Source organism: Herpailurus yagouaroundi, unplaced genomic scaffold, assembly GCF_014898765.1.
Source record: "Herpailurus yagouaroundi ecotype Mexico unplaced genomic scaffold, PumYag 196, whole genome shotgun sequence".
Lineage (NCBI taxonomy): Eukaryota > Metazoa > Chordata > Mammalia > Carnivora > Felidae > Herpailurus > Herpailurus yagouaroundi.
The window spans coordinates 28,598,972-28,619,594 of NW_024412427.1; the positions used below are offsets into that span (position 1 = coordinate 28,598,972).

At 44.4% G+C, this 20,623-nt stretch overlaps 1 protein-coding gene across 10 annotated transcripts in view; it reads right to left on the bottom strand.

Moving 5' to 3' along the window:
* Positions 1-20,623, bottom strand: part of KIF16B (kinesin family member 16B) — a 289,984-nt gene that overhangs the window by 251,848 nt on the left and 17,513 nt on the right. The window contains exon 2 of one of the 10 annotated variants that reach the window (XR_005782152.1): positions 6,949-7,023. The exons of the other annotated variants lie outside the window; for them this stretch is intronic. The gene's annotated coding sequence lies outside the window, so the exon portion shown is untranslated. The remainder of the gene's footprint in view (positions 1-6,948; positions 7,024-20,623) is intronic. 10 annotated transcript variants of the gene reach the window in all.

Sequence of the window (20,623 nt, forward strand, 5' to 3'; positions counted from 1 at the left end):
CAAATCTTTACTAATACAAACACAAAGACACACAAAACAGATGCCACCATCAAAAAACTTAAGACTGACAAATAATGTGTTCTCAAAACCTGGAAGAATCTCTAACTGCCAGCCAAGAGGAGTGTAAATTAAATGACAGAAACCGTGGAGGGTTGTGTGACTCATGAAAAAAGCAGCCCCACCTACCTGGTTATAAAAGACACCTTCTCCCCTCCACCCAAGAGGAGAACCAAGAAGAAAACTGGTATGAATGGTCGCAAACAGGCGCTGCTTCTAGAAGCAGCCAGGGCACTGCCACCTCCTCCCACCTTCTTTCCATATACATTCAGAAACTGCAGTGCCTGGAAAACAACAGAACTGGAAGTCCACAGGACTCCTGAGAACAGTTCTGGAGAATAAATAACCATGTATCTATACAATGGAGTGGTCGGTTACTGAAAAAGGAATGAGGAAGGTCTCTATCAACTGTTAGGGAATGGGAGCCAGGATGTATTGTTAAGAGGGGAATGCAAAGTGGAGAAAAGTATACCTAGGATGCTAGAATTATAAGAAAATAAAACAAGATTACTTTTTAATGACCTAAAACAGATCAGTGTTTTAGTGCAGTTGAAGGGCAGGTCATGTGTTCCATGTTAAAAAACAAAATTAAATTAAAATAAAAATAAAAGGGGTGCCTGGGTGGCTCAGTCAGTTGAACATCTGACTCTTGATTTCAGCTCAGGTCATGATCTCATGGGATTGAGCCCTGCATCAGGCTCTGAGCTGACAGGATAGAGCCTGCTTGGGATTCTCTCTCTCCTTCTTTCTCTACCCCTTCCACATGTGCATGTGCGCGTGCTCTCTCTCTCTCTCAAAATAAAAAATAAAAATAAAGTGACCTAAAACATAAAAGTAAGCTGAAGCAAGTGAACTGGCATACCACAGTGTGACATTTAATTAATAATTTATTATTTTAATTAATAATTTTAATTAATTTTTAATTAATAATTATTTTAATTAATAATTTATTTTTTAATTAATAATTTATTATTTTTTAGTTTACATCCAAGTTAGTTAGGATATGGTGCAACAATGATTTCAGGAGTAGATTCCTTAATGCCCCTTACCCATTTAGCCATCCCCCCTCCCACAACCCCTCCGGCAACCCTCTGTTTGTTCTTTATATTTAGGAGTCTCTCATGTTTTGTCCCCCTCATGTTTTTATATTATTTTTGCTTCCCTTCCCTTACGTTCATCTGTTTTGTATCTTAAAGTCCTCATATGAGTGAAGTGATACGATGTTTGTCTTTCTCTGACTAATTTCACTTAGCATAATACCCTGTAGTTCCATCCACATAGTTGCAAATGGCAAGATTTCATTCTTTTTGATTGCTGAGTAATACTCCATTGCATATATGTGCCACATCTTCTTTATCCATTCATCCATTGATGGACATTTGGGCTCTTTCCATACTTTGGCTATTGTTGATAGTGCTGCTATAAACATTGGGTACATGTGCCCCTTCGAAACAGCATACCTGTATCCCTTGGATAAATACCCAGTAGTGCAATTGCTGGGTTGTAGGGTAGTTCTATTTTTAATTTTTTGAGGAACCTCCATACAGTTTTCCAGAGTGGCTGCACCAGTTTGCATTCCCACCAATAATGCAAAAGGGTGCCCCTTTCTCTGTATCCTTGCTAACATCTGTTGTTGCCTGAGTAGTTAATGTTAGCCATTCTGACAGGTGTGAGGTGGTATCTCATGGTGGTGTTGATTTGTGTTTCCCTGATGATGAGAGATGTTGAGCATTTTTCATGTATCGGTTGGTCATCTGGATGTCTTCTTTGGAGAAGTGTCTATTCATGTCTTTTGCCCATTTCTTCACTGGATTATTTGTTTTTGGGGCGTTAAGTTTGATAAATTCTCTATTGATTTTGGATACTAACCCTTTATCTGGTATGTCGTTTGCAGATATCTTCTCCCATTCCGTCGGTTGCCTTTTAGTTTTGCTGATTGTTTCCTTCACTGTGCAAAAGCTTTGTATTTTGATGAGATCCCAATAGTTCATTTTTGCTTTGACTTCCCTTGCCTCCAGAGACATGCTGAGTAAGAAGTTGGTGCGGCCGAAGTCAAAGAGGTTTTGCCTTTTTTTTTTTTTAAGTTTACTTATTTTTCAGAGAGAACACAAGAAGGGGAGGGGCAGTGAGAGAGGGGGAGAGAATCCCAAGCAGGCTCTGCACTGTCAGCACTGAGCCCAATGTGGGGCCCAAACTCACTAGCCTCAAGATCATGACCTGAGCCAAAGCCAAGAGTGAGACACTTAACTGACTGAACCACCCAGGTGCCATGCACAGTGTGAGATGATTTCCATTATATGTTGGAATCTGACTGTAGAATGCAGTGGGATATAGCCCGGAGAGAAAAACAACTATAAAGAAGTCTTAAAGCATTTTCAGTAATCATATATTTGATGGTAAAGTAAGTGTCGGCATTTGGAGACTTCTGTTTGTGTATTATGGGATGATACTGGAGTAATTATGGCTGTGGCCTTGAGAACCAAGGTTTCTAGATGAAAAGAGATACAAACATAAGATGGATGAGGTTAAGTAAAAAAAAAAAACTCTCTCGTCCTGAATCTGAATGGGGCTAGCATAAACTTTATCTGAAATTGAGAAAGAAAAAGAAAGTACTCCCTAGCTTTGTCCTCTGAAAAGGCCTAGAATCTTATGCCCAAATTATAGTCTCTAAATTCCATTCAGTGTCAGGGTTCTTTGGAGAAAGACTCAATCCAAATATTTGAACTATCTTCTCACACAAGAAAGCAGGATTCTGTCACATCAAAAGTTACTGGTTTGTCCAGGTTGTCCATAAGCAACGTCTAACATGGTTCCTGGTGATCCCTGCCTCCGGGTATCTGTGACCCTGTGCAATCCCCTCCCCAGCAAATGGGCTGGACCTAGAAACTCACTTCTAATAACTAGAACACTACCACCCCAAAAGTGATGATCTGTCACTTCCTAGTTTGGGTTATAAAATGATTCTGATTTCTGACTTGCTGGCTCTCCTGAGGGTGTCTCTCTCAGAGCCCTGGCAATGGGGACAGCCAGCTGCCACACTGCGAGACTTTGGGAGAGACTCACATGGCAAGGAATTGCGGCCTGCCAGCAGCCACCTGGGTGAGCCTGGAAGTGTCCCTCCCCCAGCCAGGCTGGAAGGCCCTGGACTGCAGCCTTGAGACCCTGAGCCATCAGAGGACCCAGGTAAACCCCACCCAGACTCCTGACTCACAGAAACAGTGAGATAATAAATGTTGTTTTAAGCCCCTAAATTTGGGGGCTTAGGAGTTTGGAGCTCCTAAGTTGTGTTACACAGTGAGAAATAACCAAGACAAGAGATGCAGCAAAAGGACTCAGTCAACCTGATAAGTGGCCGCCGACAAAGCACAGTGGCAGAAAGAACAGTAACTGCAGTAGACTGAAACGCGTGAGATATGCATAAATTATGAGCTCATAATTAAAAGATAAAAACCAAATGTCCCCTTTGGAGAATCAAAAGAATCACCTCATTATTTTAAAAACTGTAAATAAAGGGGAAGATTCAAGCACTTACCCTTCTTTTTTTTTTTTTTTTGTTTTTTTTTTTTTTTTTGATGTTTATCTATTTTTGAGAGAGAGAGAGAGACAGAGCATGAGCAGGGGAGGGGCAGAGAGAGAGGGAGACACAGAATCCAAAGCAGGCTCCAGGCTCTAAGCTCTGAGCTGTCAGCACAGAGCCTGACACGGGGCTCAAACCCACAAACTGTGAGATCATGACCTGAGCCAAAGTCAGACGCTTAACTGACTGAGCCACCCAGGCACCCCATCATTTTTTTTTTTTAATGTTAATTCTTTTTGAAAGAAGGAGAGTGTGAGCACGTGAGTGCATGCACACAGGGGAGGGACAGAGAGAGGGAGAGAGAATCAGAAGCAGGATCCACACTGTCAGTGTAGAGCCCTAGGTGAGGCTTGAATCCAGGAACTGTGAGATTATGACCTGAGCAGAGTCTGATGCTCAACCGACTGAGCCACCCAGACGCCCCACCTGCATTTCCCAAACAATCTGCACTCCATGGTAACCGAAGAGTTGTTTGGGAAAGTTTCTCTTTTCAGGGTATTCTACCTAATACATCAAGAAGGAACAGAAGAATTAGAATGTCAGCACTTTGCGACTCTGGTGAACTCATGGCTTTAGAGAGTGACCATCATGGGCTGTTGACTCCACCACCAGGAGACAACCAGACACCCTGGGCATCCAAACTGAAACACCAGCACCCCTCTGCAGAAATCTTATCCCTCCCACATGGAAGACTGACTCTGCCCAAGACCTGATGGACCGTGATCTGCCAGGAAACACAGGGGGCAGGGGGAATCCATCCATCAATGTCAAGGAGGCAATCAGCAAAATCCAGCTTTTAGGCAGGTGGGCAGATAAGGGACCCAGCTTATTCAAGAACAAGAACAATAAACTGCAAGGAGCATAAAGATGGAAGGGGGACCTACAGATTTAACAAAAAAAAAAAAAAAAAGACTTTAAAGACCTATCAACCAATTGGACTTCAGTGCAAACAGAAAAGGCATTTTTAGAAATTATAAGATATGTAGGGAAAAGCTTACACTGATTAAAAATTTGATATTAAGGAATTATTACTACCGTTTTAGGTTTAATAATGGTACCATGATGCTTTTTTTTAAAACTCTCAACCTTTAAGAGATACACATTGAAATATTTATAAGTGAAATAACATGGCATCTGGTATTTACTTAAAAATAATCCCGGGGTGGAGGAACAAGGCATCTGGCAACCTTAGGATGAACAGGCTGAATAATAAAACCCAAACAGTCTGTTGTAAACATCATTCAAGAACTACAATGGACTCCTACGGCCTGATTTAACTTTTCCAGCCAGTCTGAAGAAGTCTAGGCCTGGATGAAACAGAACAATGGCTTAAAAGACAGACAAATAAATGAAATCCCTGCCATGCGCATGGTGCCCAGATCTCACCCAAAAGTGAGAACTGCCTCAGGGACACCCTGTGCTCATGTGGTCTTAAAACAAATACTTCACCAAACTACCCCTTTCTTATAGCACGTAAGTACCAACAGCATGTCGTGGCCAGCAAGAGAGCTACACAATTAGTTTTAGTAACGCACGGGATGCCACATCTCCAGCCCTTCCATCTGCACGTGGGTCGGCTCTCAGTCACTAACCTAATGTGTCCAGATCTTTCACTTTAAAACCACTCTTATCAACAAATACCTGCCGGCAGCACAAAATCATCCAGGGATCAAAGATTAGAAGTGACTACGACAGGTGCTCATACCACTGGTCAATGCTCACTTACAAAACATGAAGAAATGCCATTCACACCATGCCCACCGCTCTTGCTAGACGTCACAGGTAAAGCAATTCCAAGGCTCAGAGCCTTACACCCTTGGAGCAGCGCGAGTTAAAGGGCCCTCCCACGTGATCATTTATTCTAACCGTAGGTAACCACAGCAGTACCTTCCTAGTTTTAAATGAATATCCACACTATAAAATATACTAGAGAAGATACTGACTGAAGGACCATTACATCATCTGAGCATCTATTAGCCACTTCTGAAATCTGAAGATGCTGGGTGGGTTTCAAAGGGTTCACAACCTTGAAATCATATGCACTGGGATGTGGTCGTGGGAGGGGGAAGGTGGCAGGCTCACTGTTCCGAGGGCCCACAGCTTTCCTTACTTGCCCAAAGAGCTCTGTACCCCAAAAAACACAGGAGCCCCAGCTCATACCCTCATGACTCAAAATGCAGCCCAAGAACAAGCAGCATTAGCAGCCCAGGAGCCTGTCAGAAATGAGGGCTCTCGGGCTGCACCACACACCTGCACTGCAACGAGAGCCCTAAGTGATTCTGGTGAATGTGAAAGTTTGTAAAGTGCTATGCTGACATTATCTTAATATGATAAGCCTGATGCTACTGCTCGTAAGACCTACTCCCCAATGTTATCTATCTACTTGGTACACTGGGAAACTCACTACCTTTGTACTTTGACCTTTAAGTTTTACTTATAAAATTATATGGCAGAATATGGACATAGCCTGGCTGACACTGTCTCTACTCTTTGCTCTTAAGTTGTACAGTGGCTTCTGACCAAAAACGACAAATGTCTGACTTACTGGTATCTAAGAAGCCAGCTGACTGTCACGATTTCCAAGTTACCTCATTCCCAGCACCCTGCCAAGCTATCAGTTTCTAGCCCTTTCTATACCCAGACTGTTTCCCAATGTCAAGGTAAGGTTGCTGCCAATACCTTGAAGTCATTCTTAAAAATAATCAGAGTAAGGGGGCAACCTGGGTGGCCCAGTCGGTTGGGCGTCTGGCTCTTGATTTTGGCTCAGGTCATGATCTTGCAGTCTGTGGAGTTGAGCCCTGCACTGGGCTCTATGCTGGCAGCATGTAGCCTGCTTGGGATTCTGTCTCCCCCCCTCTCTCTCTCTCTGCCCCCTCCCCGACTTGCTCTCTGTCTTTCTCTCAAAATAAATAAAAATAAACTTAAAAAAAAATCAGGTGAAGGGAATTACTTAGGGGGAAAATGGACTGAAGACAGAATATTTAAAAACCCAGGGAGTAAGAAAGCAGGAACCAGTTATGGAAACTGAGGCACAGCTCAGAGAGATCTTAGCAAAGTCATGTCTCAAAATGGTGCTTCTCAGTTCCAAAAAGTCATTCAACAACAGCTGGAATTATCTTTGAAGAAACTAGAAAAAATACTCACCACAGCATCATCACATGAGTTTGAGCACAATAAAAAAATAACTTACTGGATTTCAGAAGCTATTTCATAGCTTTTTCCAAGAAAAGGGACCTGCTGTGGTTTGGGGAAAAATCCAAAGACCTCCAGAAGATTCCATTCAATGCTATGAAAAGATGAAGGCCAGGGCTTACCTGACAATACTTATTTTCTGTGATGCCCCAGCTGGTGGTGGTGAAACTCAACGGCAGTTTGAGAACCAGCATGGGCTACAAAGACCCAAAAAAAATTGGACAGTGTTTGAAATGAGAATATCTTTTTAGATCTGACCATTCAGCAAACTGAACTTCTGAACAGATATTCCTCTTATTCTAATAAGCTAATGAGCACTTTTAACACAAATGAAGATACAAAAATAAATACTAAAGAACAAACATTTCATGTGAAAAATCTACACTTTTAATCAAAGCAGGTACCCAAGGATTAATAAAGAATCCTTACCGCCTGTAGCCAAAGATGTATCTTCCTCAGAGGAAAACCCAGAAGCTTGGTACCCCGGGCCATGGTGACATTTATGTCACTTTCTACAACTCTGGTTGGCTCAATACCCTTCTAGGAGAAGGAAAAGACTATATTTCTGTGTCTAACGTAGATAATCTGGGTGCCAAAGGGGAACTTTATATTCTTAACCATCTAATGAACCCAGCCAATGGAAAACCCTGCGAACTTTGTCCTGGAAATCACAAATAAAATACATGCCCAAGGTAAAGGGTGGGACACTCACTCAGTACGAAGTCTGGTGACTAGTGGAAATCACTCAAATACCAAAAGCACCCGTTGATGAAGTCAAATCTCATCAAAATTCAAAATATTTAGCACCAACAACCTGAGATCCATCTCTCTCTTGCAGCAGTCAAAAGGCTGCAGGAGGAGAAGATATTGACATGGAAATCACTGTGAATTCAGAGACCGGATGGAGGGCTGAATGTCGCTCTGTCAGAAACTGCAGTAGGGGATGCCAGGAAAAGATTTTAACACTCAAGGTATTAATGTTCCTACAAGGCAGCTTCTGCCTGTCAAAACCACATCAGATCTCTCGCTTGTGATGTCAAACCTCTCACAGCCTTAACGCAGTATCTTTGACGAGTGGATAGCGGGAATTTTCCTACAGTGCCCTTGGTTAAATTAGGCAGTTCTTTCACAAAGGTTCAGGACTCTCTAAGGAGACTTGAAAGTACACGAGATAGGCTTGAATTGGATCACCTCACAGTTCCAGGGGATCGACGTTTGGTAAGAATGGTTATCATCACCGTTAATCACGGTGACTGAATTGACGTCCCCCTGGAGCAGTACTGGAGAACGAAATTATATTTAGGAACCTTCCTATCTTGGACGACGGCAATGAAAAAAACTGTGTACACTTCATACTAATTATGGGCTAAATCGTTTCTTACAATAAAATGTTCTGTAGGATTCTAAAATAGGCAGGTACATTACTGTTACTGCGGTGTTAATTTTTAGAGTGTTTTGCAACATGATTTTAGTCTAAGAAAAGCACAAATGGAAGCAATGCTTTTCTTCTTTGAAGAAGATCTCAAAAGTTAGTTCATCTCTTTCCCTCCACAACCTGCTGACCAACCCTGCTCAAGATCTCATCCACTGGAGACAGGCTACTGTCATGGCCTTTGCTTCATTGCAGAGCCTTCAACCGTCAGAGGTGACTTCAAGGTCCATGTGGCACTCCAACCAAAAGCCTTACCTCCCGCTCCCTCATCCCCACACCCAACAGTCAGTTACTAAGTCCTGTGAAACTGACCACCCATCTACCCACCTTGGCCACATGCCACATCTCCCCACAGACACTGCTGCATCTGGGGTTGCCACCACCTCGCCAGTGTCCTTGCCTCCAGCCTTCTCCCTTCCCATCCACACTCTACCCTGCTGTCAGAGGGATTCCCCCAGTTGCATATTTCACCCTGAGGCTCCCCTGCTTTAACTCCTTCAATGACTTCTCAAAGGCTACAGGATAAAATCCAACTCTCAGCAGTATACAAGGTCCTTCCTGCTCTGACCCTAACTAATGTTGCCATTCAACACTGTATCAATCCCACCTCCTCATCCTGACCCCCTCCCAGCCGGCCATCCAGACTCAGCTTAGACCTCACACGTCTGGAGAGACTTCGCTGAGCCCTCTCTCCCATCCCCTCGTTAGAGCGTCCTCTTACTGGTCTTACCCACCAGACCCTGAACTTCTTAAAAAGCAAGGACCCTACCTGTTTGGGTTTATATCCGCAGGCCTAGCACAGCGCCTGCAACTTTGAGGTGCTCATCAAATGCTTGTTGAATGTGATGGGCTGACTAAAAGTTAAATAATTGCCTCTTACCCAAGCCTAGCCATCTCCACGTGCATCCCCTACTTAATGCCAGCCTCCCTATACACCCCCTTCTCGGTTCTTGCTTTCCCACATGCTACGGTGCCAACCAATCCCCATCCACATTCCAAAGAAAGGCTTTTCTTGGGTCTAATTTGACTCACCTACCATCATAAAACCTCAGAAACTATTTCCCTTCATATACCTGCCTAGTTCATCCCCAATCGCACGGGCCACATCCTTGCTAATGTCACCTCTCCAATTAGTCTAGTGAATCCCAGAGATGCAAGAACCAGCTTTGCTCATAATCCACAACCTGAGTCCACTGAGCACAAGGGCAACACTCAAAATCAGGGCCCAGTGCTTTGTCTTTTAATCCTTCAGCTGAGAACTGTAAAACACCAGGCATTGAGAGTTCCCCCAGCTCAGGTCAATTTCCTCTGACATTTAAGAAACATGGGAAATAAATCTTGACATTTTTCTCATATTGAGGAAAATAAATAATCCTAAAATATTATTTGAACATTGATTTGATAATAGAGCAAAATGAACTATGTCTCTCCCGAGCCACTTTGGTGAATTGGGTTTCTCAACCGAAAAGTCAATTATGGCTCCTTCATATAAATGAGTAATTTATTTGAAAGGTCTGGAAACTAGATCATAAGATGCTACAAATGAACCAGCTGGAATAAGTAGACTGAGATATAGATCAATATTGGAGGGAAGGAAAAGGAGGAAGGAAGGGAAAAGAGTAAAACCTCCAATCAGAAAAGAGATGAATTGTGTCAGCTCTCAGATTTGTGAGTAGGAGGAAGCTTACGGGGGGGGGGGGGGGGGAACAATGTTAATTCAAGTATTTTGAAATATTTTTAAATTATTCAGCAATTCAAATTGATTCCAGTTGGTCAGCTGATGGTATTTGCTCACTCCATTATGGACAGCCTGACTGGGTAGTACTCAGATCTCCAAACTGAGTGTCATCCAAGAAGATTCTGAAGAGCAGCTTACGCACCCCGAGTTCTGAAGTCAATCAGTATCCCCCAAAGTCATCTCAAAACTTACATACTTTGTATATAATTGTAGAATCTCTATGTTGTACACCTGAAACTAAAATAATATTGTATGTGAACTATACTTCAGTTAAAAGTAAAAAATGCCAAGAGGCACCTAGGTGGCTCAGTCAGTTAAGCATCTAACTCTTGATTTCGGCTCAAGTCATGATCTCACAGTCCGTGAGATCGAGCTCTGTGTCAGGCTCCATTGTGACCACGGAGCCTGCTTGGGATTCTCTTTCTCCTTCTCTCTCTGCCCCTCCCCTGCTCATTCTCTCCTTCTCGCTCTCAAAATAAACAAACATTAAAAAAAATAAAAATAAAAAATGCAAACTTACATCCTATGAATATCTAACTGCCTTCACTTTGGTGGCAGGACACTCCAAAGCAAAATTAAAAATAAAACACCATTTTTTAAAAGAATATGTGACCTCCATGGATACCACTATGGAAAGAAGTCCAAGGAAAACTGCTCGGTTGGAGAAAGAATAAGTAGCAAACAGTGTGCAGACCTTGATCCAGTTTGCAGGTAAGCAGATAAATAAAGCATAAAGAATATGCACACATATATGCTTCCAGATGTACAAGGCATTTCTAAGAGGACAAAGAGGAAGCTGTAAGTGGTATGAGATCTCATGCAATATTTGTATTGAGTTATACTATATCCTGATCCCATATGCTCAATGAATTGCTTAGTCCCTCGGTGCTACCCCCATGACATGCCTCTTTGCCCTTTTATTAGGGCTCCAGATAAAATACAGGACACGCAATTAAATGTGAATTTCAGATAAACAAATGGTTTTTTAGTATAATTATATCCCAAATATCTCATGAGATCTACTCACACTTTATTTTCCCCTGCTAACCGGGATGCCACCGTGTCTTAGCTGGGGTGTGCATCCAGCAGGCTCTTCCAGTTAGATGCATGTGGGTTCGCCTCCCTCCCTAGAGCCCAGACAGACAGATACTAAGCTGAGTCTTCAAATACACTTGCACCCTCAGTACCCAATGCAGCAGCAGAGGCTTCATAATCCATGTCCCCTCACCTTTGTCTAAATGTAGAAACAAACTCAGGGAGGGCTATTCTCCTGAAACCAGCTTCTCCTTAACCTCTCTCGCTGATCCTGACCACTCAAAGATCATGGAACTGTTGACTACTCTTAGTTGCTCTCCATGAAATCATAAAAGCCTGCAACTCAGTTTTGGGGTAAAACCCAGGGGAAGACAGACACTGAAAATTCTGGAGTGGGTTTTTAAGGCAATCCCCCTGACTTCATTTCAGCTCCTCACAGCACACCTCACCGCACGGCGGTCAGCCAGAGGTCAGCGGCACCATGACCTCCATCCAAGGGCCAAGCTGGAGTGGCAGCCTGTGAGAGGTGTGCAGAGCCTCCACTCCATTCCTCACGGCCTGCCTCCACGGACGAGCCAAGGACAGCAGTGCTGTCATAGTCTCAGAGGCTATGAGCGTCCCATGCTAAGTGAAATCCTCCGCTGACCCCTGCCATATAGCAGGCGATTAAGTGAACCTTTTATTTCCCCTGGTCTGGAGAGGGTGTAATGAACCTGAAAGATTAGGCGCAACAAGCCCACTGCTACAGGTTGGGATCCCGGTGAAGCAGATACTGTGAAGGAGTTTAGCAAGTGGGGTGCTCTTGGGACGGACACCTGGAAAAAGGAGAAGGCAGCAGGACGGAGCAGAGAAGACAGTGGAACTGCGATGACACAGGCCCCAGGGCAGCCTCGACTGACCCCACAGGCAGCCCTGAACTAGGACGGCCCTTCAGAGTTGCCCAGGCTGGGCCTCGATGCTCCTTATTGGCCGGGGGACTGTGGGAGGCTGCCTGGGGAAGGGGCACAACCTTGAGGACGTGCTGACCGCACGCTGGCAGCCGGGCAACACGATGCGGCAACAGAGGATCTGGTGGCGAGCGCAGGCTCCACCGCCCCAACTCCCCATCCATGCGGTAGAGTATGCCGGCCAGTGGCAGCCACCACTGTGGCAGAGTGGTGTCAATAACAATCAGAGCTGTCTCAATGCAAATGAGCTGCCTGGACATGTGCAGAATCATCCCTGAGGGGGTTTAGGTGGAGGCTGACAAATCCTCATCTGGGACAAATCCTTATGCGGATATTTGCATTCACTCAGTCTTCAAATATTTAGTACCTTTCATGCCAGATAATATTCCTGGTGTGGGAAAAAGGCGGTAAACAATACAGAGTCTGCCTGGAATCTGCATTATAGTGAGGGGAGCAGAAAAAAATAAAAACAATACCATTGTAGACACTGGTAACTAGCTATAAAGAAATGAAACAGTGTCATGGGATAGAATTGAGGGCAGAGGCAGTGGGAGGCATGTGGCTAGAAATGACCTTTCCAAGGGGGTTAACGTGTGAGCAAAAGCCTGACTGCAGGAAGGCCAAGGGGCAGGCAAAGATCTGGGAGAAACATTCCAGATAAACAGAAAGGCAGGGAAAAGGCCCTGGGGCAGGAACCAGCAGGAGGTTTGGGGGAAAGAGCAAAAAGGCCAGTGTGACTGCAGGTAAGAGGGGGTAAGCAAAATGGGACATGAGGTCAGAAAAGGAAGCCAGGGCCAAAGTATGTCAGGCCTTTATAGGACGTTGGAACTTACGTGTGGTAGCAGGCCACAGACACAGGAGGGCTAAGAGTACAAGGGAATAGCACAATCCCACTTACATTTTTAAATCCTCCCCCAGCTACTGTGCATGGACTCCTGAGGGGTAAGAGTAGAGAAAGGAAGCCAAGGAGGGTCCTACAGGCCACACGAGAGACACTGGGCCGCCGTCAGAGCACAGGTGTGTCCAAAAGACAATGGGGCCACATCCAGGATTCCCAAGCCCTGCAGATCAACAGAATCACATGAAGCATCCCCCCCAGACCTACCAAGTGAGAATCCCCTGGATGGGGACCAGGAATCTCTATATTCAACCACCAAGGTTTGGGAAGCACTACCTGGGTGATCTGTGATGCCCTCCTCAGCTGTGAGGAGCCGGGGCCCTATGAGTGAGGAAGCGTAGTTTCTCTTAGCTCCTTCTGAAAGGGTGCTTTACTAGATGGGCTCGGCCCTTCTTCTGAATGGAGCCCAACCCACCCAGCCCCAATTCCAGAACAAGAATCCAGATTTGGACTGTGACTTTCAGGGTATCGCTGTTGGCTTCCTACCAAGGCTCCTCTTCCGAACTCTGGAACACCAGAGTCACTGAAAACACTCGTAAGTGGGAAGAAAGAGCAAGTAGCAAAACAGCATGAAAGCTATAATGTAATTTGCAATTAAACAGAAAGAAAGAAGGGAAGAAAAAAATATGCACATATACTGAAAACTATTTTCTCACTTCTCCTAAGGAAGGTGTATAACCAGTACCATTCTAGAAGCATAGAAGGAAAGTTAATTCATTACATATAGTGAGTGGATGCCTTACTCCAGGCATTAGGCATAATTTAATTCTGTCACAGAACCCTGGCCCAGGTGAGAAAAACTGGTGAAGAATTTCATACACTATAAAATTCAAGTCCAAAAGCCAAAAGAACTAAATTTTGCTTGAGACTAAAGATGATAATGACACTTTGCAGGGAATTTTGGATACTCTGCAGGGAGGACCACTGGAGACCAAGATGGTAAAGGGCTTGAAAGCCAAGATGAGCACTTGACAAGAAGATGATGGACTCGGAAGAGACCTCGTCCATGACCTCCACTCGGGCGGAGAGAAAGTGAGGCCCCGGGAGGGTAAGGGACTTGCTCCAAGTTGCTACTAGAGTCAGCACTATGGAAAGTTAGAGGAAGTAAGCGGTCAATACTTCCAAGCCACAGTGAATGGCTCTGGGCTGTGCGCAAAGCTAGAACACCAAACTTGATTTCAACTACCTCCCCCTGAAGGTGGGAGTTAGGGAAGGTTGGGCTCCCACAGGAACACAATGGTCCAGCTGCACATGTGAGCAATCCACACCAAGATTACTCCCTAAATTGGATGCAAGGTGTCTATTGCATCAGGTGCTAGATGCAGGGCACAAGAAGCCCGTCTAGCCTCATCTCCCACACACACCTGTACCACCCAAGCCCCCATCGCATCCCAAACAGCGCCTTTTTCCAGGACTCACAGTGACCCTCATGCTGTGCCCTCTGTCTGGAATGTACTTTTCCCCTCCATCTCACTCTTCCTTCAAAGCTTTTTGATGTTCCTCCTCCAGGAAGCCTTCCCAATCTTCTCCTAGCCAGTACCTTCTGTGTGATATTCCATAACACACCACATCTTCTGTGTGATACTTCCTAACACACACCTTTGTGATATTTCATAACACATCATAGCGGTTTCTACCTTCCACCTGTTTACTACTGGGGGACTACATATTTGTCTTCTCAACCAGTGCACCCGCTTCCTGGGGCAGACATAATGCCTTAATTTTTGCATACCCCATAATACCTAGCACTACACCCTGACATACAGAAAGCACCTAGATGGATGAATGAAAGTAAGCAACGAAACAATGAAACAGGTGAAGTGAAAACAAGATCCTACTCTTGAATTCCAAGCCTTAAAATGCAGTTAATTATGCTTCAAAGTCCATTATACATTTTTAATTTCTAAATGCAGATGTGTTTTCCCTATAAGTATCAGTTAACCTAGCAGATGTTAACTCCAAAGGCAAAAATGAAGTTCGGCTCTTCCCGGAGACACACAGCTGTGCTGACTCCACAACCAAGGCAGTGAGAATGTCCATCGCTTTTGAATCACAGAAGAAAAATAGGGATGTGCGTATGACCAAACTTCTTCAACACGTTTCTCCAAAACACAGAAGCAACACGTTCACAAAAGGAAAGTGGCAAGTTAAAAGAAATGGCCTAAATGTAAACACGGAGAACTTTACTAATACTTCCTTTTGTTTTCCTGTGCTCAGACATTAAGCCAACTATTTAACGTCCAAAGATACCCTCGTGCAATGTGGCAGCGCCACGAAACACGAAGAAATGAGTTTTCTCGGCTCTTTCCCCACACCATTACCACAACCCTCCTTCCAGATTTATCTCTATTTTAGAGAAATGTTCTCAGTGACAGCTTTATGAAAAAAAAAAAATACAATAGCTGGCTCATAAAAAGAAGATTGATTCCTTTTACCACATTGCCAGCTACATATACCAGATAGGAGAAAGGTATGCTTCAAAATACTCAATTGTAAGACTCTTCAAAAGACTTCACCTCGAGTCAGAGTGCAATCAGATGCAAGCACAGCTTCTGATGTTGCCGAGCAGAGTGGTTTAATAATTGTGCAGGGAAGCACTGGGCTTTGGGCACCTGCACTGAAACCCTGCCTCTCGGCAGCTCTATGACTTTAGCACCTGATTGAACTTTGCCAAGCCTTGGTTTCCTCACCTGTAAAATGGAGGAATAAAACCTATCACACAGGGGTGCCTGAGTGTTTCCGTGGGTTAAGCCTCCAACTCTTAATATCAGCTTAGGTCATGATCTCGCAGTCTGGATCTTGTGGTCGTGAGATCGAGCCCTGCATCCGGCTGGGCTCCGTGCTGAGCAGGGAACCTGCTTGGGATTCTCTCTCCCCTGCATGCGTGTGTGTTCTCTCTTTCTCTCTCTCAAACTAAATAAATAAACTTAAAAAAAAGCAAACCTAAGTACTGATTGTGCAATGCTGTGGGTTGAGCTCACCTGATGCATCATTTTCTGCTGAAAAATGTGACAGAAGAAAACAGGCAACACAAGGCCAGGCACCCAGCAGACAATCAGTTCATCTCCATCACAAACCCAAGATCCATCCATCAGCAAGTGTTTATCGTGCCTGTGCTGTCTGAGGCACTGGACATACACCAGTAAGCAAAAACAACAAAAAGCCCTGCCCTCCAAGAGCTTACATTCTGTTGGGCAGTTCTGTGTTAATAACCTTTCCAGGGCTTTCCAAAAATGAGCGGAAATGGAGGAAATCCAGAATACATTTTGCCAAATTTTCTAGCCAGATCTCAAAACTATGAAGAACCACCAGATAGTTGATCCTCATAGGTTTTATTTATAAAGTGCCTTATCTTCATCAACACAATCCAGAGGCCACAGTTCATAAAAAAAGAACATCAGAAACACCAAAATTCTTTCACTTATTTTTAATGTTTATTTTTGAGAGGGGGGGAGGGGCAGAGAGAGGGAGACACTGAATCCAAAGCAGGCTCCAGGCTCTGAGCTGGCAGCACAGAGCCTGACACGGGGCTCGAACCCACAAACCATGACATTGTGACATCAGCCGAAGCTGGATGCTTAACCCACTGAGCCACCCAGGTGCCCCTTCCTTCACTTTTTTTTAAATACTTGAGAAAGGTGTCTAGTGATTCTGACTATATACTCAATGTCTGAAGACAGGAAACGAATGCCGTCCGTCTTGCCCAGTAGCCCCTTCCCTTCGTCCCCGAGGGCAAGCTTGCAATGGTATAATAAATTAAAGAGGGCAACAGTGGCTAGAGGCAGGAGTAGGGCAAAGGACAAACGCATGTCTCCCCTTTACGAGGCTCTCAGGGATACAGCGATGTATAATCATAGACCATGACCTTCACCATCCCACGATCACCCCATGTGGGTGAGACCAAACAGTCTGTAAAAGCAAAGGCCCACCCCAGCACGGGAGGCCAGACCAAGGAAAGATCTGATATGGTTGACATGGTAAGTGAAATGCAGTCAGTCCAAAAGGGAAACCCAATCATTGCCTAAAGGAACACCCACATTTTGTATACTAGGAGACAAGGGGGTAGGTCATCAGACCCTTTCCAGGCTATTCTTGGAACAAAACTGAGTCACACCACCTTCCTTGGTGCCTAAACACAGCCAGGCTTGGTGAAGAGCTGCTCCCTGCCTGTCCTGGCTCTCGCTGCTTTTCAGACCACACTGGTCAGACACGGAGTATGCTACGCCCCATCTGCAGTTTCTGACTAGTGATACAAAGCACAACAGCAGAGGGGCGCCTGGGTGGCTCAGTCGGTTAAGCGTCCAACTTCGGCTCAGGTCATGATCTCGCAGTCCATGAGTTTGAGCCCCGCGTCGGGCTCTGTGCTGACAGCTCAGAGCCTGGAGCCCGTTTCAGATTCTGTCTCCCTCTCTCTCTGCCCCTCCCCTGTTCATGCTCTGTCTCTCTCTGTCTCAAAAATAAATAAACGTTAAAAAAAAAGAAAAAAAAAAGCACAACAGCAGAGAAACAGAACAGAGGAAGAAGCCACACTCTACACTCAGGCCGATTTTCATTTCATCATCACCTGGAAAACATGAGGCATCAATGGAGAGCACACTGACATCATGCGGGGTGTCCAGGAGCTGGAGTGTTACCAGTAATCACATTCCAGCTGTCTCCCTATCCAGGAGCCCTCCAGCTCTGCTGCACACAGCAATTTCCCAGGGACTTTAAAATTCCTGATGCCCAGCTACACCCCCTACGAGTTAAATCCACTCTCTGGGGTGGGAAGACATCGGCTGAGATGTGAGGCCAGCATCCTAAACTCCTGGTTTTTCTACTTCCCCCATTAAAGGTCTCAGAAGGGCAAGCTGGGCCTCCCCCACAATGTCATTAGCCAAGCCCAAAGGAGAAAACGCACCATGACCACGGACCTTGTATGAAACCAGATGACAGAGGTGGGAAAATATCAAGCAGGCCACCAAAACTCTCAACAAAGAAGAAAAGGCCTTCGGGCTCAGGCATGCAGTCTGCCACAGTCAGAGCAACGTAGCCCAGAATTTCAGGGTCCAAAGAGCCAGGTTCACATTCTGCAGCTCTAACTGACCAATGTGTTGCTGACCAAGCCTGCCTGCCTGTCCATAATACAGGGATGAGTCCTGCCTGCCCTACCTGCCCTAGAGAAGACTACGGGATTCAGAGGACAGAGTCGAAGCACGCAGTGAAGGACGGGCTTATGCAGACCCAATTGCTGTCCTCAGCATTACCAGCACTGTTCACAGAAGCTACTTTAGGGCTACCTCTTCCAGGAGCCCCCTCCCCAACCATGACACCTCTTTCCTGGTCCTCACAGAAACACGGAAAGGACCAGCATCTTTCAGCATTCAGTGGAATTCAAGGATGCTTGTGACATAACAGTGAGACAAGCCAGGAGGACTCAAAGATGACGACCCCCCCCCCACCACCACCAAATATTGAAAACACCGGAAATGCAGAAAAGTAGTAAGGGGAAATGGTCTGAAGAGTTGCAAATAAAAGAGAAAGATTTTTTTAATTCCAGTATAATTAACATACAATGCTGTATTAGTTTCAGTTGTACAACACAGTGATTCAACATTTCTATATATCACCCAATGGTCATCATGGTAAGTGTACTCTTAATCCCCTTCACCTGTTTCACCCATCCCCCCACCCAACTCCCCTCTGGCAACCATCAATTTTTTCTCTATAGTTAAAGAGTCTGTTTTGGGGGGATGTATGGGTGGCTCAGTCAGTTAAGCATCTGACTCTTGATCTCGGCTCAGGTCATGATCTCATGGGCCATGGGATTGAGCCCTGCATCAGGCCCTGTGCTGACAGTGTGGAGCCTGCTTGGGATTCTCGCTCTCTCTCAAACATAACTAAACTTAAAAAAAAAAAAAAAAAAAGTATGCTTTTTGTCTTTTTTTTGTTCATTTGTTTTGTTTTTTAAATTCCACATGAGTGTGATCATATGGTATTTGTCTTTCTCTGACTTATTCCACTTAGCATTATACTCTCTAGATGCATCCAAGCTGTTGCAAATGGCAAGATTTCATTCTTTTTTATGGGTGAGTAATACTCCACTACGTGTGTAAGGGTGTGGGTGTGTGTGTACCACATCTTCTTTGTCCATTCGTCTATCCGTGGACACTTGGGCTGCTTCCGTATCTTGGCTATTGTAAATAACACTGCAATAAACACAGGGGTCCATGTTTCTTTTTGAATAGTGTTTTCATTTTCTTTGGATAAATACCCAGTAGTGGAATTAATGGATCAAGTGGTGTTTCTATTCTTAATTTTTCTTAATGTTTATTTTTGAGACAGAGAGGGACACAGTATGAGCGGGGAGGTGCAGAGAGAGAGGGAGACACAGAATCCGAAGCAGGCTCCAGGCTCTGAGCTGTCAGCACAGAGCCTGATGTGGGGCTCAAACCCACGAACCATGAGATCATGACCTGAGCTGAAGTCAAACGCTCAACTGACTGAGCTACCCTATTTTTAATTTTTTGAGGAAGCTCCACACTGTTTTCCACAGTGGCTGCACCAATTTTCACTCGCCAACAGTGTATGAGGGTTCCCTTTTTCCCACATCCTCAACAACACTTGTTATATCTTGTCTTTTGGATATTAGCCATTCTGACAGATATAATATGATATCTCACTGTGGTTCTGATTTGCCTTTCCATGATGATAAGCAATGTTGAGTATCTTTTCATCTATCTGTTGTCCATCTCAATGTCTTCTTTGGAGAAATGTCTGTTCATGTCTTCTGCCCATTTTTTAATTGGACTATGTTTTTTTGATGTTCAGTTATATAAGTTCTTTACATACTTGGGATACTAACCCTTTACCAAATGTGTCATTTGTAAATATCTTCTCCCATCTGGTAAGCTGTCTTTTAGTTTTGTTGGTTGTTTCCTTTGCTGTGCAGAAGCATTTTATTTTGATGTAGGGGAGAAGTTTTAAACATTCATTCTATGCCAGATATTTTTCAGTGGCATCCGAAGGCTAGGACTAGTGTACTCTGTATTCTAAAATATCTTTAATTAATTGTCAGTACTTTAAAAAATCAGAAGACCTTATGTGAATATTCTTGTTATTCCTGAAATACAATAGCACTCCTATCTCCACAGGACAGCAGAAAGGGAGGTGATGTTGGCTTACCCCCGCAGCCCACACAGGTCACCAGCTCTCCGCCAGTTCCCCAGACACGGGAGTTGAGACCCCATAGAAAACTTGGGAGACTTCAGAGAGCAGGTTATGCCTCTAATGGCAAAAAAAACTTTTTAAATGACCTACTGGCAGCAAATCTAAAGAATTTGATTGTGGCTTCTCAAACTTTCTGTTGGATTCTATTATCTTCTCCCCATGGCGCCTCGAGGGACAGAGAGCCAATGACAATGCTGGCTGATGTGATGAAACCAATGAAGCTGACTTTTAACAAAATAAAACATGACTTAACCCAGCCTGGAGCAAATAAGGTGTGATCTGTTCAGGTTTTCTAACATCTTTAGGATTTCTTAAAGAAACTACCAGTGTGGAATAGCTTCTATCTTTTTAGCATAGGCTGCACCCTCTTTAATTTTCAATCCTTCTGACTCTCTGCCAGTATTTTCATGTCCTGATACCCTCGAGGTGTGCTCCTTTTGAAGAGTGAAGCTGTCTTTCCCCAGAGCTGTACTGCTGGGGCAGCATTAGCTGGTTCTTAAGACTCAAGAACTCATCCCAGATTCCTTGAAACTGAATA